Genomic DNA, 17,352 nt, shown 5'->3' with positions numbered 1-17,352 from the left:
TAATTTCACTACTTGTGCTATAATGTGCACATCTGGATTCAGACAGGTTCATAGGTGATGCAACTTTGCACTTCAACATCTACAAAGTTTTCTTTGAGATCTATTTTTTTCAAATTATTACTCTTCTTCTTTCTCCTTTGATTCACCATTTAAATGTAGCAGCCTCTAACTTTGGGGATTTTACCCATTTCAGGATTTATGATACATGTGGAGGATTTCTAAGGTACATTTTCGCTGGAATGGTCCTCCAACTAATATCTCATTGAAAAGTTTGTCATCCTGCTGTTGTAGAAATAATGCAATTGTACATACATGGATATATGGTAAGTCCAAGGGGAAATTATTTATCTGGTGCCATTCTGGCTTTTTATTTTGTCTGAGACAAATAAGCAATTTATTTACACAAACAAGCACACACAGAGTAACAGCACCCAGAAGAAAAAAATTTGGGAAGGCATAGCTCATAAAAACATACATGTATACAAGACATATAAAGTATAGATTTTTGTCCCTAAAGCAGTGGAATTGCCACAAAATTAGCATTCAGTGATACAAAAGGGAAAGAAATATCAAGAGTCGGACAGAGATAGTCCATCAGGTTGCTGCTGTTTTACATCAGGGCATCTGTACTCTTTATGCCTTCCTCACAGTTGGCATCTGTTAACTTCCAGTTCAACAATCTTCAGGCCATCCTGAGGGACAATTTTTTCAAAATGCTCTGAGATTTTTCTGCATCTCACAGACAGCACAAACAGACTTCAAATCTTGAAAAAAAGGATAAATTTATATCCTATACCTTCTACAGAAGGCTGAAATATTTATTTTTCAAGTCCATTATTTCACAAAAAATTCAATGCAATTTTGCCATCAGTGGATGTTTCCTGAAAAACTTATTTTTGACAATAAAGAGCGTGTTTGTTAGTATGATTTTATGATTAATTTTTACATAAAATGTTTCTTTCCCATCTTGCATGCACAAGGAAGTAATAACTTACAGTCAGCATCAGCAGTTCCACTTTATAGTTTTTAATTATCATTTTTTATTTGTTCAAGGCAAATTAAAAATTAAATTTTCACTTAACCATCATTTCTTGTACCCAAATAATGATCTCAAGAGTCCCACTCTACTCTTGATCTCCAGTTTGCCTGCCTCTAGGAAATTTTGAAGAAAGACTGCATTTTTGTGTCATTTACATATCCAAATGGTCACAGTCAAGGTTCTCAGTCTTTGTTTAGGTCCTGTGCAGGCTGCGTTTTGTACCATGTCACGTTTGGTTCATGGTTGTGCTAGGTGTATAATATCTAAATAAGCCTACAGAGAATTTCTTAATTTTGTTGCTCTCCAAAACTGAAGGACACACAGCTTTTCTCCAGTTCCACATGTTAAACACTGATGTTTTTCCATAACTTCCTTCTTTAAAAATTTCTCTAGTACCCAAATTTGAGCTGTTCCTCTCTTTCTGTACAATTTTTGTGACATCTCATTTTGTCCTTTTTTTTTTTTTTGTTATTAAGAAACTGATAAGAAAGACCAGGCATCACAGAACTTTTCTTCACAACCAGTTTTAGCCAGTCATTTGTACTAAAATATAAATATCAAATACAAGATTACAAAAAGTACATGCTGTTCTGCAGCAAGTTGTAAGAGTTTCTTCAAGTGCCCAGTAACACAATGAAAATCAGGCAGAGGCTAAAATAGACTTGCAGCTAAAAGAAAGATTGACTTACCAGTATTTCTGTGGAGTCATAAGCATGAATGAACTGAGTGTATATTTAAACTAGAGCAAGCCAAAAAGCCATAAAAGTTGAAAGCGATTGGGTGAGAAGGATATTCTAAATAAAAATTAAATCCATTAGTTACTAGTTCTTGCTCCTCTGGCCAGCTAATATATTAAGTGCTTTTCCTGTTTTTTAAGAACATACAACTTTGGAAAAAACGGTCTTTAAATAGAAATATCAATATTATGTTTATCTATGTTTATAAATAGAAACTAAGAGAAATTAAACTTAAAATATTCTGAGAGTAAATTGAGAAATTGAGTAAAGTTCCTAAAATTGAAGATAATATTTTGGATGTCTTATTTCTGAGCTGAAAGGTTGGCTGAGAAGGATGTGGGATCTTCGATAGAAAAGTTTAAGAACAGCTCTTGACAAGTTACCCTTCTCTTAAAACAGGGGATTGGACTAGAAGTTTCTTCCAGCCTTAACTTTCCTGTGACAAAAATAATACTTCACCAGACAGCTCTCAGGAAATCTGTGTTAGCAACTACTACAATGGAAAGGAATTAATTTCACATTTCAGTTTCTGTGCAAGTGCTTAGGTACAGAATGTAAAGAAGTGAGAGAAAGTCAGGAATTCAGTCAGATTGGTAGAAAGATAATAAGCCAAAGGAAGATTAATCATATTTACATCAGGGAAAAATAACATTTCAATAAATATTTTCACTCCATTTCTATTTTTTTTTATACCAAATATGTACAAAATGGCATCATCTGCAATTGCACTGAACTAGTCTGGTCACAATTAAAATGATGAGATACTAAAAATGTGGCTAATTATGTGAAGTTTTTAAATGTCAATATTTTGATGACTGCTGTCTAAAATTTTAGGATTTTCTTGTCAGTCCTTTTTTCTCCATAATGATTTTGGTTGCTGTTCTCCAAACTCATTCCAGCATGCCCATCTTTGTGATAAATCACTTCCAGAATGTAACACAATGTTCCAGCTAGAGCCACACTACTGCTACATCATTAGTAACTAATGTGGTAAACATTGATATTGATAGATGGGATACTACAAAATAGATTCATTTTTAACTGAATCAGCATTAAAATTTTGGGTTCTGGTATTCACTCCATATTCTGTAAATTGCAATCTGAAAGAAGATTAAAATATGGGCTTTTTAAAAAAGACATGAAAAAGAATTTAGTTTTTGAAAATATTCTGAGATTTCAAAAGTTAAATTTATTCTGTGTCAGTATGAGCAGGGTGCTAAAAGCAAGAGAAAAGAGCCCTGGATCAGGGCCTTCTGTTTAGGATAATGATGAATAATGTGAGATCTGAATTGTTACTCCGCTTGAATCAGGGTCAAGTCAGGTTTTTCACCTCCCCCAAAACAGCTCTAATTACCAAATTGTACAAGATGCAATCCCTGCTATTATGACCTTGCCTGAGTGTCGCAGTAACACAAATTGTGATTAGGATATTTTTCTTTGATCTTCTCAGGGAGAATAAATGAGTAATTAATACAGTCAAATGACTGCAGATTTTTTCAAATCGCTGTCAATTAAATATCTTAGTTAATTCTTATGAAACTATGTCTGGTAAATCTTTGTAGTCCAAGATACAAATTTCCATAGTTTATCTGTAGCTGATGGTTCACCTTTAGCCTCATGGACCGGATTTACAGAATATTAAGCATGAAATATGATGGACCCAGTTCATTCCAGTTCAGTAGAAGATGCAAAAGTCACAGAGCTCTAATCCCTCACCTTCCCTCTAAAGAGCAGGGAGAACGCTGGCTGTGCTCAGACCTGAGGGCCCTCCAGGACAGCTCTCTCCCATGCACTGGCTATCTAATTCTGTGGCCCCCATCTCAGCCTCACCCTGCCTTTGTAGGCTCCAATCAGCTGTGTGATTTTTGGTTTAACAGAACATCACTGCTTTGCATAGAATCTCTGCAAAACATGGCAGGAATCGGTGTGAGTTAGACTGACTTTAGTTAATGGTGTGAAACTCCAGGCAGATATCTCTAACTGAGAATGCCTTAACTCTGCTCTGTCAGTAAAGTGTAGAGTCCAAATACGGTGAAGGCAACAAATATTTTTGAAAAACAGAACAAAACAAACAAACAGAAACACACACCAGAGACTGGAAGACAACAATTATCAAAGTACATTTCATAGGTATGAGGTTCTATATGACTTTTTTCCTTTAAAAAAGATACAAACTTTTGAGTAATAACATTGAGGACTGATTTTTTCATAGTCAATGTAGGTATTTTGCTGAGATATACAAATTTAGAAGTGTAATTAGCTGCTCTATACTTTTACTAGTATCCATGAAAAGAGAACAGAAATCTTCGAGGCTGATTTAATATACCACTGTCTGTGGCTAACTGGGTATTTCTGATCTTCCAGGTGAAAATAAGGAGAAAATACAATATGGCTTAACACTGAATACCGTAACTGAGAAAAATCATTGGAGGAAATCATTGGGGGTCAATACTTAAGTTTGCACTCAGCATAATTTCATTGAAGACTCATATTTCACAGATCCTGGAGTACCTGCACACGCTTTCTGGTAGAGTTGGATTAACCTCTGTACCTTCATTTACCATTTACCAAAGTAAGAAAGGTATGGAATAGCTCCTACCTGACAGAGCAGTAAGAGAAAAGCTAAGAACAACCCAAGGAAAGCCTCATAATAGGTTTACAGAGAATTTAACATATAACCACTTAACCAAAGACTGTCATGTATGTGCCAAAGTTGTAGATACACCCTTATTGTAGTCTCCCGGGAGATGACTCGGGTAGTTTGTATCTTGTTACATGTTCTAATAATTTGCTTGATTATATAAAAAGATATAAAACCTGTTCTGGTCAGGAAAGAAAACTTAAATTAACCTGTTAAACATATATAATCCTGAGGTAAATTAGAAATATTAAGTCAAGAGAGAAGAAATTTATAAATTAAATAATCTTGGAACTCTCCCCAGTCAATATGACAGCAGTCATAGGCAAAGTTTTCATTTTAATTTAATAACCAGATGAAAAATCTGAGCAGAGTATTTATTTTTCTCTTAGCTGGTTTCTTTTTTTTTTTTTTTTTACCAATGCAAGAGAAAGAAATAAACTTGAATATAGTATCTCCCTAATTTAAAGCAAAAATATGTCAATGAAAGAAAACGGGGAAGGACTTTTGAGATGAGTATACCAAAAACTGTGGGGAAAGAAGAAAAGATGAATTCTTTTACCTTCTTTAGCAAACCTGTCATTACAATCTGTGGTAGGCAAAATCTCTTTTGCTTTTTATAGATTAGTATATGAAAACCAAATCCTGGTATCTGATACTGAACTCAGTTCTCTGTTTCTTAAAGATACAAATCTATTATTGTCCTTATCAAGCCTGGTGGAAATTTAGGAATGCACAATGGACTAGATTAAGGTTGTTCTCTATTCCAGACACTTCTGGATATGCAGTTTAAGATTTTGGCATTTTCTGCCTTTTGCATAATTGATTTTACAATCTTAATGACATTCCTTTAATGCTTATCTTCAGTGAGATGGAAAATCTGCTCAAAATTAATTTAGAGTATATCTCAGAGATCTTGGCAGATGGAGGGACCTTACCATCAGCCTCTAGGACAAAATTAATGTTATCAAAATGAAAATGCCTTCTCTAACTCTGCATGTCCTAAGAGGTCTCCTGTTTATCATTCATCTGTATGACTCTGGGAAAATTAACTTGATTTTAAATATTTCTCTTGCAGACAGATGAGAGGAAAAAATAATTTGTGAACATGTGCAGTATTTGTCTGATCTGAAAACTTCTGTGTGCCTATTTTGCATCTCTTTCAAACAAACTCCCTTTTTCCTCTGGAAAAATCCAGCACTGCTTCACTTCCACTGCAGGAATCAGGTTTTGCCTCTTATTCACAGAGTGGTTTGGGTTAGCCTACTGCAACTTAAACTGCTTGATGCCTCCTACAACACCTCTGAGGAAAGAATATACACTACTTTGGTATAAACTGATGTATAATCACTTCTTGGAAGTTAACTCTAAGAACTGGAAATAATTAGTCCACTATACTGGAAAATCAAGATAAGAAGATAGATTTTGTATTCAGTTAATTTTGGAGACTGCATTTCAGCCACTGTAGTATTAACACCCATCAATATGTATAGGCTGTAGAGATATATCTATAATCTAACCCATTGAACCTGAAGAGCAAAGACATCTTTAAGAACTTGGGGTTCTTTTGTTTGGTTGGTTTTTTATATTCTGTTTTATTTTTATTCAGGATAGAGAATAGCAATAAACAATATTGCTTTTGATGTGAAAATGAAGTTTCAGATTCAAGCAGGCAGCTGCGAGCAGCCGGGTGCCAGTGCTCAGACTGATTTGTGCACAATATCCAAACCTTGCCTATGGGAAAACCCAGTGAAAGACATTAAAAACTTTATTATTGATTTTGATTAAGACTGGCCCGAGCATTTGTCCCACACATACTCTGCCAAAGCAGACATGTTGGAGTTGTGGATTACCAAGATGTTTTGGCACTGTACCAGATTTCAACTGCCTTGGCTAAAATAAGGTAAAAGATCAATCTGATAATGGTAAATAGATGACTATGATAATACTTCCTAGAACTATGTTTTGGGATATATCCCAGCCTTCTGGAAGGTCTCTAAGATGTGGAAAGCCAGATTCTCTAAAGCAATTCTTGTAGCCAAAGAACATATATTGCTTCAGATAGAAAATAGATTCTCTCCAGGGACAGAAACTTGGCACAATAACTTGGGGGAACTAGAAGCTAAGAAATGAATGCAGTTTCAAATAATAGGGACCTTGGGAAAAATCTAAAAAGCTTTCATCCAACTTCTTACAACCTTTGATTAATCCTTAGAAACTGAATACTGAGAGATCTCTTTCCACTGTCTCAATCTCTCCAATGTTTCCCCCACCCATGTAGACATCCTGTCTCCTTGCCCAACAAATCCTCTTGTCCCCTACTTCTTGTTTGGCAAGTCCCCTGTTTTCTTTCTAGTTCATTGGGCTGTTTTGCTGCTGCTACAGCCTTTAATGACTGTCTTATGTGCATGTAAGTGTTTCCTAATCCCAGCTTTTTATTGCAAATATTTTTAGGGTCACTGTATTGCATATGCACCTGAAGGACAGGATCCCATCCAGAAGGACCTGGGCAAACTGGAGAAGTGGCCCATGGGAATCTCTTAAGTTTTATTAAAACAAAGTGCAAGGTGCTGCACCTGGGTTGGCACAAACCCCAGGCATCAATCCAGGCTGGGGGATGAACAGATTGAGAGCAGCCTTGCTGAGGAGGACTTGGGGGTGCTGCTGGGTGAAAAGCTGGACATGAGCTGACAATGTGCACTCACAGGCCAGAAAGCCAAACGTGTCCTGGGCTGCATCCAAAGCAGCATGGGCTGCTCTTCAGGGGAGGTGATTCTTCCCCTCTACTCCTTTCTCATGAGATTCCACCTGTAGCACTGCATCCAGCTCTAGTGTTTCCAGCCCAAGAAAACCATGGACCCAATTGAGTGAGTTCAGAGAAGGCCATCAATATGATTAGAGGGATGGAGCACCTCCCAAGTGAGAAAAGGCTGAGACAATCAGGCTTGTTCATGCCAGAAAAGAGAAGGCTTTGGGGTGACCAAATTGTGGCCTTCCAGTACCTGAAGGAAGCTTGTGAAAAAGACAGAGAGGGGCTGTTTACAAGAGCATGTAATGACACAATGAAGGGGGATGGATTCACTCTAAAAGGGAGTAGGCTTAGGTTAGACATAAGGAGGAAATTCATTACTGTGAAAGTGTTGAGGCAGAGGAACAGGTTGCTCAGAGAAACTGTGGATGCCCTGTCTCTGGAGATGCTCCAGACCAAACTGGATGGACCTCTGAGAAATCTGGTCTAGTGGAAGATGTCCCTGCACATGGCAGGAGGTTGGAACTAGATGATCATTAAGGTCTCTTCCAACCCAAACCATTCTGTGATTCTATATGTGTTGCCATGTTTTATTGAGTGCTATGGTAGGTCTGAGAAGGCTGTTTGCAGACGAAATCTGTTGGAAATTTTACTGGTGGATGCTAACCAGTTTCTGCTAGGTCTTAAAAGCTTCCTCTGATGTGGAGAACAGCAAATGTCTGTTATCACCAGCTGTGGTATGCATTAAGTGATACCTCAAACTAAGTTTTATATGCTCCACTTAAAATTTATATGTGTTTTAATTGTGAAAGTAAATTCATATTATTCCACTCTTTATAAAAGCATATAGGAACTGTTCAGGAGACAAGTCACAATAGATGGAACGTTTTGATTTTCAAGTAGCATAACAACTTTTGGATAAGGAAGTTTTGGTTTTAGCACTAGAATGGCTGCAGTAGTATTGTTAAGTTGGCATTGGATGCAGCCTGAGCGAGCAGCGGCAGAGCTGTTTTGCATGGAGGTGAATATTTATCCGGCTTCATCATGAACTCTGAGCATTCCAGCAGTCTGTGGCTCCACAGCCTGCCAGGGAGTAAGAAACAAAGCCTGTATTGACAAAGCTAACTCAAATGCCTGGATCAATTTTAATTAAATCTGTATTACATGTGATAGTGTGCCTTTTAGTGATGTCCTGGGGCTGAAATGAGGAACAAATCTGTTCCAAATTATGATACAGTGATTCAGTGATTTGAAATTCTCGAAATATTTTCATGTGGTTTTTTTTCTGATGTTTTCACTTCCAACTAAAATGACATATATCATTTCATGTTTCAGAGAAACAAGGACTGGGAAATGGAAGAGAGAAATACCTGTGAAGGGATTGCATGTCCGGATTTCACTTTCTCAGAGCTGGTGATAGAAACATGGCTATGTAGGAATTATTGAGTCATAACAGCAGTTAATTTAGAAAAGGATTTTAAAAATCTTTCCATTTATGTTTCCACATATTACAATATAAATTTAATATTTGTTTAAAAGTAGTAATGGTATAAATGTAATATTAGTATAAAGGTTGAGTTTAACTATACTGATGAATATTTAAAGAGATTTTTAATGAGGCATATGTTACACTGAAGTTGTCTAGACTGATATTTCACTCTTCTCCTTACTCTTCCTCTGAAGAACTAGAGTGTAGTCTCACGGGTGACTTTGCTGATGGAGGGTAATGATCACAGGCTGGGTGAACACCAGAAGCGAGAAGCCCTTTGACACATTGTTATGACTGGCCCTGCAGGTGGGGTAACTAAGGTTTGGTTAATGGATCCCTTGGGACAGATTAGAGTAAAGCAACACAGAATGATTGGTGTTTCCAAATATATACAGATACATGCATATTTGAAAGGAAGCATGTGTTGTTTTGTTATTATCTATAGAAATATAACAATAGATAAGGAAATGAAAGAAAAAGAACAGTTAAGAGTAGACAATGGAAAGACACCACCACCCCTGGATCTAGCAACCAGACTTGATTGTTGCAATTTAGATGTCCATTAGTCAATGTGGTGGTCACAGTCTTGATCCATCACGGATTTGAAGGAGCCCCACAAAACACAAAGTTCAATGGGTAAATATGCACTCAGGTTCAGGTGGAATGCCAAGGTACCTCCCCTACTGTGGGAGTTTTATAGTGTCTGATGTAACACTGTAGATCACGCGCAGTCTTCTGGTGGATGGCCCCAGAAATGAGTCTGGGGCCGCTTTGGGAGTGTTAGATGGTTTATGATCCTCTTTAAGAATGACACCGGCCTCATGCATTTGCATAGTTGATCCAGTTTTGTCTTTTCAGAGGGGATGAATAGGATGAATACCTTTAGTCTTACATGTGAATGTGTGATACATCCCTGGGGGGTCGGAAGGGAGGACACTGCCACACTGGGATAAAAACCATTACGGCTTCTTACCAGCCTTTTCTCTTATCTGGCTCAAATGTCATCAGTCCCAGTTTCTCAGGGACACAAGGACTGCAGGGCTCAACCAGCTTATCTAACCAAAGGTGGTTTGTCATTCTTCAGTGGTGGGTGCACACCCTCTCTGCAACTGGGCTGGTTTTATGCAGGTGAGAGGTTTCATCACTTCATATCCAAAAACTTTTCTCCTCCCTCTTGGCTGGGGAGTTGCAAACTTGGCCTCAGAAAAGCACTTAATGTTTTTGCAAAAGGTCGATTGCTTGAGTCATTAAACCTTGCAATTTCAGTCTCTCACACATATCAGAAAATTAACTCTATAAAAATAATTCCTTCAAAACGCTGATTTGTATGGATCCCATGAATGTCTGTTAAAATGGCAATAATTGTGAATGTGGTGTAAAGGAACATGGAGAAGGAACCCAAGGAAGACAGAAAATTTACTGTAAAGAACAATAAAGGCTTAATTTGACTTATTGCTTGAGAAGACACCAACTAAAATGTACATTGAAACTTCATTTTAATGAAATGCCAAAGAAGCAGCAGATCTGTTTTATAATGGAGACTCTTTTTTCAAACATATGATGACTTCTAAGTCTTTAAAACATTCTGCATGTAATGGTTGGGTAGCTATTTAGGAGGGCTGATTTAGGAGGTTTATTTCTTCAGAGACCTAATAATAGCAGAAATACTAAAATGTGTTGCAGTAGTTCTGAGATGGAGCTTCATTTGTCTTGTGAGTGTGAAATAAATCAAATGATATACCGCTAAGTAGTTACAGGCACTAATTCATTGCTTTTGATGTCACCTTTCATTTTAAATTAATGCTGAAGTTTCAATACCTTTGGCTTAGCAAACCTGCTAAGTCCTGCTTTGTCTCTTTCATTCCTTTTGTAGTGTTGTCAAACAGAGGAATTCAGAGTTGAAATTCCACTTGAAATTAAGCTTACAATCAAAAAGAAAAAAAAGCCAGACACCATGAAACCTTGGCTCCTCCAAGAGTTATGCAAGAGTGGACTTGAATATGATTGCTGAGTTTTCACTGCTGCCTTAAAAAGTTCACATAAGAAATTTATTACAAATGTTCTTTAGAGGAGATCTCTATATCCAGCTTTTTATACTCAATGAGACCTGCAAATGAAAACACAAATACAAATAATACAAAAAAGCAAAAAATGCCTAGCAGCTGTCTATTTTAAAATTACACTACTTCATATGTTAAATATCTTCTATCTATCTACTTCGTCATATTTTCATAAAAGATAAACAAATCCATAAATTTCAGTTTCAGAGTATAACACATAGTTTTTGTCCATAATTCTATAATCATTGTAAGCTAAAGCAGCATCTGAAAGCTATTGATCAACTCTATTCTATAATTTAATACTTAGAACATGTGGCTTGTTATGAAAATATAATTGGAAATTCAAACAGCATGCATTTAAAAATGTACCGTTAATCCCAAAGCTTGAAATTTCCTATGAGATTTTTCTTGGATTCATATTCATACTCTTTAATGTATCAAATATAGTCTCACAGACAGCAGTTTATCTTTAATCCCTAGCTTCAGGGTGTGACATTCTTAAATAGATTTTTAGAAAACCTTCTGTTAAAATTTGATAACCATTAAACATAGACCTCTACAAATTTGTATCCAGTCATGTCTGATTGCATTTCACTGCATTCCCAACATGAGAGCAATGAAGTGATGTTAGCCAACAGCTATAGTATTAAACCATACATAAATTTGAGTTCTGCATTTTCCTTAATATTTTTCAAAGTATTTGATTACTCTTTTCCTCTTAATGACATGAACCATTTTCCACAAACAGAAAGCAACAGTCCTGATTTAGTGAAGGTGTGCTAACAAGGTTGTTAAAATTTTAGCAGAGAAACTGATATATACTGATATATAGCTAAAATTAGGATATTTACACATATGAAGTCAAGATATTTTAAAATCACCTTTTCTGTAATAGATCTGTAGGGAAAGTTTAAGTTAGCAAAAATCATTTCTAGGATTAGTGTAACTACAACAGAAAAGCTCCTCTTGTTTATGGGTTGCATCTATGTGAGGAAATATGTCCACATTCATGGATCACAGACAGAAGAATATGTGCCAGGCAGGAAGCGATGTTAGTAATGAAATTAAAAATAATATCTCTTCTCCAGTTCCGTCCACATCAAATAGAAACTTAATATTAATTTGTGAGATGACTTTTTCAGTCTTCCCTTTCATATTGCAAGATTTAGCCATGAATTAGGTGATACATTGCACAGAAGATAAAGGTTCTAGGAAAATATGGAAGGAGAAATTCAGATTGAATGATTTTTTAGCACAGAAATTAAGAAGTTACTAAAACTGAAATCTCAAATGTACCATCATGTATTTTATGTGTTCTTTCTGGTAGCTGCAGTGATTGAGGAGGCCCAGGATGACCTTGTCATTCTGTGCTTACCTGGAAGGAGGGTGTAGCCAGGTGAGGGTCAGCCTCTTCTCCCTGGGAACCAGCAACAAGGTGAGAGGACCTAGTCTTAAGCTGCACCAGGACAGGTTTAGTTTGGTCACTAGGAGGGATTTCTTCACAGAAACAGTTGTTGAGCATTGGAAAGGGCTGCCCAGGGAGGTGGTGGAGTCACTGTCCCTGTCCCTGGAGGTGTTTAGGGAAAGACAGATGGGGCACTCACTGACACGGTATAGTTGATATGGTGGTGTTTGGTCATGCACTCAATGATCTCAAAGATCTTCTCTGAGATGATTCTGTGATGTCTCAGGAAACAGAAATGAGGAAAAATTAAAACCTCTTGTTTTCTATGCCATTGAAGCAAAGATGGTAATCTACTGGCTCAACACAGAAGTGCATGAAAAACCCATTATTATAATGCCTTACAAAACTTTTTTTTTTCTCACAGCTATTTCATGAACTTGACAAGATTTTTTTTAGTTACAGTGGAAAATCTCTTCAGTTTTTATACTTAATCCAAATTACTATTGAAGAGTGCTGTGGGTTTTTTTCCTCTAGTCTCTATGAATGGGTTTCTTAGTTAAACTAACATACAAGATGAGCTAGGGCTTACACACGCTTGTTTCCCCTCATCTCATTTGAGATTAATTCCATCATATGTGGAAACTGTGACCTTGCTGCCTATAAGATAGACAGACACACAGTGTCCAGTCAGAGGAACCAATGAAACACTCAATTGAGCTTTAAAGAGGATTTTGAGATCTCAGCTGAGATCTCAAGAAAATAAAGCCAACCAAAAATCTATTTCATATGTGAATTACAGCTCCACTGGTTTTCTTTTAGTTTTTTTTAGTATAATTTTTTCTGTCATTCATAACTATTGTTCAGGTCTAATTGTTGTTGTATTAAAATAATTACCTTAAAACATTTTAATGATACCTAGAATCTGTTGTATTGTCTTTGACATTGGCTGGGTTTTGAACTAATGAAAAATGCAGGACTAGATAAACACATACAATTTATGATGGATCCATTTCTTCATACTTTATTACTTTGTTCTTCACAGCTCCAGTTTTTGTGTACCTTTTGCAATTTATTTGGCTTTGAACAGCTGCCAAAATTCTAATTGAGAATGTAACAATCTAATCTTTTGTCCTGTTTGCCATGCGACTTCACCCAGACTGATAATGTGGTTTTGCAAAACAGAACAGCAAGGAAACACACTCCGGGAGAAAGGTCAGTGATATGAATGCAGATTTGAGATAGGAGATTGTCTGGAAATCCTGAAAACATGCTCTGGAGATCACTGCCCTCTCTCCCCCAAAATGCACACTTCCTGCTCATTTGTCCACCCAGTTTATAATGTTACTTGCACTCTTACATTAAGAACATGGAACCAAAATCGTCACTGTGTATATCTAGAAAGAGAGAGAGCAAAGTCCTGTGTATGTGTGTTTACTTCTTTATTTATGTGTGTATGTTCAAAGGATGTGCCAAGGCCCTTATTAACTAATTTACTGTCCATGGATTCCACTAAGGCATAAGATGGTTAGAGCTTCCACTAAGGGGTAGAATGTTTAGGGCATAAATCCCTAAATGTGCTATGTCTCAGACATCTGTGGTACATGATGTTAAACTGGAATTCTCAATGAGCCATTGATTATTTTGTACGTCCTGCATTGACTTATATTTCTTTACTATGCTCAGACATGTCTGCCTTCATTATTATATTTATCCTTTCTCTTTGATCCCATATTTTAAAGAATTTTTTTTCATTGAACTACTTTTCCTCCATATCACTTGGTGATATAACCAAGTGTTAATGTCTCTGACATTATTACAAAAATTTCAGTTCTTGCATACTTTCTCTGGTCTGAATTTGGTGGTTTTAAGGTTGAAGAGTGTTTGGGAGGGGATTGTTTTATTTTGTTTAGACTTTTTTGTGTATGTATTTTTGATGGTGGTGGTGGGATTTTGGAGGAGATTTTTATGTTTGAGCGGTTTTTGACAGTGTTTTGCGGTTTGGGGGTTTTTTTTTGTTTGTTTTTGGTTTTTTTTTCTTTTTGTTGTTGTTTTTTGGTTTTTTTGAGTTTTTCTCGGTTGTAGTAGCTGTTAGGTTTTCATGCTTTCCAGAAGTGCCACCTGCAGAAAATATTTAAGCACAGGAAAAAGCACACAACCATTTACTCCATTAGGAGAAAAACTGTTTGTTTAAGAGCTACTACAAAAAAGAATAGGTTGATTTTCCAGAAAGTGTATTCCACTGTGTCAAACATTAATCTTACAGTGATTCAAATGAAAGGGAAGGATTGTACTTGAATGCATTTAAATAAATCTTTCTAACTTTCAATCTGCTAATATCTGTAAAACACAAGCTGATCAAATTTCAGCAACATGAAATTTTTCACTACGGATCAAACCTACAAAGTTGTGAACAAAGAAGGATTGTGGTATTTTGTTTCTGGTATCAGCAGGAAAATGGGAAACTACATGGAAATAATAATAGCAGCTTTTATCACTTAAGACATAGAAACTGCAGCAGGATTATAGAATGTTCAATAACAAATGTAGGGTACAGAAAAAAAGGCCTGGTTGATTTTTATGGTGATTTGACCTGCTGTGTCATAGCTATCATCCTTGTTTCCCGTGTAAAAGTAGAGACATCCTTTAGCTTCCTTTGAGAATCATTTTAGTGTTCAAATCCAGAGTTTAGTGTTCAAAGCAGATTTCACCTATGAAAATAATTTTAATTTATTACCAGTCAATCAGAGTAATGAGAAATCAAAGTGATTCTTGAAAAAGACCTTCCACCCACACATTCCTTCTTCCTTACCTCAACATCACTAACCATTTTATCTGCCTTCTCCCTCCCAGCAGCACAGGGTAACAGGGAATGGGCCTGTGAACAGTTCATCTCATATTGCCTCTGTCACTCCTTCCTCCTTTCTGGAAGAGATCCTCAAACTCTTTCCCTGGTCCACCAGGGATTAATCCCTCGGGAGGCAGTGCTCCATGAACTTCTCCAGCACAGGTCCTTCAGACAGTCTCCATTTGTTCATTAACTGATCCAGTGTGGGCTCTGCCCATGGGCTGCAGTCCTTCAGGAGCAGACTTCTCCAGTACAGTCTCGGCTCTCCATGGGTCCTGCTAGGAGTCTGCTCCAGTTCAGTCTCCTCATAGAATCACAGCCTCCTTCAGGCATCCACCTGTTCCAGCATGGGATCCTTCAGGGACTGCAGGTGGATCATCTGATCCACCATGGACTCCATGGGCTGCAGGGGCACAGCTGCCTCACCTTGGTCTGTATCTCCAGCTGCAGGAGGATCTGTGCTCCAGCACCTGGAGTACTCCTCTGGCTTCTTCCTCACTGGCACAGGTGGATGCATGCGTGTTTATCTTACATATTCTCGCTCCACTCCCCACTTCTGTTATTCCAAGTAGTTTTTCCCGATCCTAAATACATTATTCCAGAGGTGCTATCACTGTCACGGATTGTCTTGGCCAGTACCCAGTCTGTCTTGGACTCAGCTGGCATTGGCTCTGTTAGACATGGGGGAAGATTTCAGCAGCTTCTCACAAAAGCCACCCCTGTAGCTTCCCCCCAGATCCCCATCTTGCCTCATAATCACAACACAATTATATTTTTACACTTTCAGAAGAGGATTATATATACTGAAAGGAAATTAATCTCACTGAAAAAATAAGTTTTAAAATTGTGTATTTTCCTTAGCATAATTTGCATCTGCTTGGTGCACAGCAGAGGTTTGTCCTGATATCTCCTCTGTTTTGAGATTATTCTTCCCAAGAAAGTTCTAGGGCTTTTTTTTTAAAGTCATTCCTATTCCTAATTTTAGTCTACCTTCTTCTGAAGAGTTTGCCCAACAAAACAGCTTTGAATTATGGCAAGTTAATTCTCTGGTAAATGACTTAAGTATGAACAGGAGCATTGTCTTTGTTACCTGGTGAATATTTTCTTTCTGTAAAAGGACTCAGAGGAAAATAAAATCATCTTAGATGAACAGAAATCATTATCTGAGCTCTCAAATCCAATTCTTCACACAGACATAGGTATAGAGACCATAGGAGCTGTTGTCAATGACTGATCAGAAAGTGGATCATGTATAATAATGTGTGACAGCATGAAACAACACTCCATGGCCTCATACAGAAAGTTCATACTGGTTAAAGTGGAAGAGAAACATCTGATCTGTGTTTACGTCAGCCATCTTAATGGGCTCCCAAATCCAGATCACATAAGGCAACTTTACAAGTGGAGATGAATCTGATGAAAAGTTCTTCATTTCCATTGAAACGCACAGCTTGCATTCTGAAGTGTTGAGGGCATATGGACTTCCAAGCGGTCAAGAGATCATCATAAATATTCTTCCCAAAGTTGAACACTTCCTAGTATTTTTAGGCTGTAGGAATTTGTATATGTCAGTGCCACCTTAGTGAGGTCTGAAACACTTAGAGTTAGACCTACACACGAACATGGCCAGTGCAATTCTGACATTTCCTCCTAACTTCTCCCTATGCTTCCTTAGAATGAATTCTGCAAAAGTTCAGATAGCCTCAGCTTTATCAACAGGTAACTGTATGCTCAAGGGACTAAAAAATCATTATTTGACAAGAACTTACAGTAGGACTTAGACAGGGTTTATATTTGGAGGGCTTTTCAAGGAAACCAATCCTTACTATAATATACAAGTTTCAATAGATTGTAAATTCCTGAACTATATTATGTTTTTGTCAGTTTATTGTAGTATTTTGATTTGAACATTGCATTGAAGATTTAAATTCAAAATCTAAAAATTGTTTTTCTGTTTTTCTTTGTTTTTTTTCCAGGCAGCAGGACTCCCCAACAAATGTCTCATAGCTTGCAGATGTGCTTATCAGTACATATCAACATGGAGACATGGAGGACTAAAGTTTCTGCTCTTACTGGCATACCTGTGACTTTTCTTGTAACTATATGCATTTATTTTTATTACTGTCCCAAATTAATTCATTCTTCAGCATATGCATATTGTTTACAACAGATAAATCAATCTGAAAAGAAAACCCAGTCATCTGCATTTGATCTGAGTTATAATTCCATGGTGTAGTGCAAAACTCCTTCACTTTATTCAGCATTCTGTTATTACTATCACAAAACACTTTAAGGGCTAAGTCAATCACTAGCTATAGAAAAGAAGATATTGAGGTGAGATTTAGAAGAGAAAATGTGCAAATGGATCAGAGAATCAGAGCACTGCAGAC

The sequence above is a fragment of the Melospiza melodia genome, chromosome 1, assembly GCF_035770615.1.
Source record: "Melospiza melodia melodia isolate bMelMel2 chromosome 1, bMelMel2.pri, whole genome shotgun sequence".
Classification (NCBI taxonomy): domain Eukaryota; kingdom Metazoa; phylum Chordata; class Aves; order Passeriformes; family Passerellidae; genus Melospiza; species Melospiza melodia.
This window is presented reverse-complemented; position numbering follows the sequence as displayed.